Below are 627 nucleotides of genomic sequence, written 5' to 3'. Positions count from 1 at the left end.
CCTTCAGCTTGTTTAACTCCAATCTCTTCTAAAATGTTCCTGAGCCATACTCCCTGACAAGCTCCATACGCAGCAGCCACAAACTCAGCCTCAGTTGTTGACAAGGTTACTATGGGCTGTTTCTTTGACGCCCACGAGACAGCTCCGCCACTCAGCATGAAGACATAGCCAGATGTGCTTCTTCTATCGTCTACATCTCCCGCATAATCACTGTCTGTATAGCCAATCAGTTTATCTTCTCCTCCTTTCTTGTACTGAATTCCATACTCTCTTGTGCCTTGCACATACCTCAGGATTCGCTTAGCCGCCAACATATGTATCTCCTTCGGTTCTTCAATGTATCTACTCACAAGATTTACTTAAAAGTTAAGTCAGGTCTGGTAACAGTGAGGTACCTGAGACTCCCAATGAGCTGCTTGAACAATGTTGGATCAACTGCAGCACCTTCACCTTCCTTAGATAGTTTCTGTCCTGGAACAATTGGATTCATCACTGGATTACAGCTCTCCATTCCAAATCTTTTTAAGACATCCAAAGCATGTTTGTGTTGATTGATGAAGATTCCTTCTTGATCTTGAATCACCTCAACTCCTAGGAAGTATCTCATTCTTCCAAGGTCTGTCATTG

This window comes from Papaver somniferum, unplaced genomic scaffold (genome assembly GCF_003573695.1).
Source record: "Papaver somniferum cultivar HN1 unplaced genomic scaffold, ASM357369v1 unplaced-scaffold_84, whole genome shotgun sequence".
Classification (NCBI taxonomy): Eukaryota; Viridiplantae; Streptophyta; class Magnoliopsida; order Ranunculales; family Papaveraceae; genus Papaver; species Papaver somniferum.
This window is presented reverse-complemented; position numbering follows the sequence as displayed.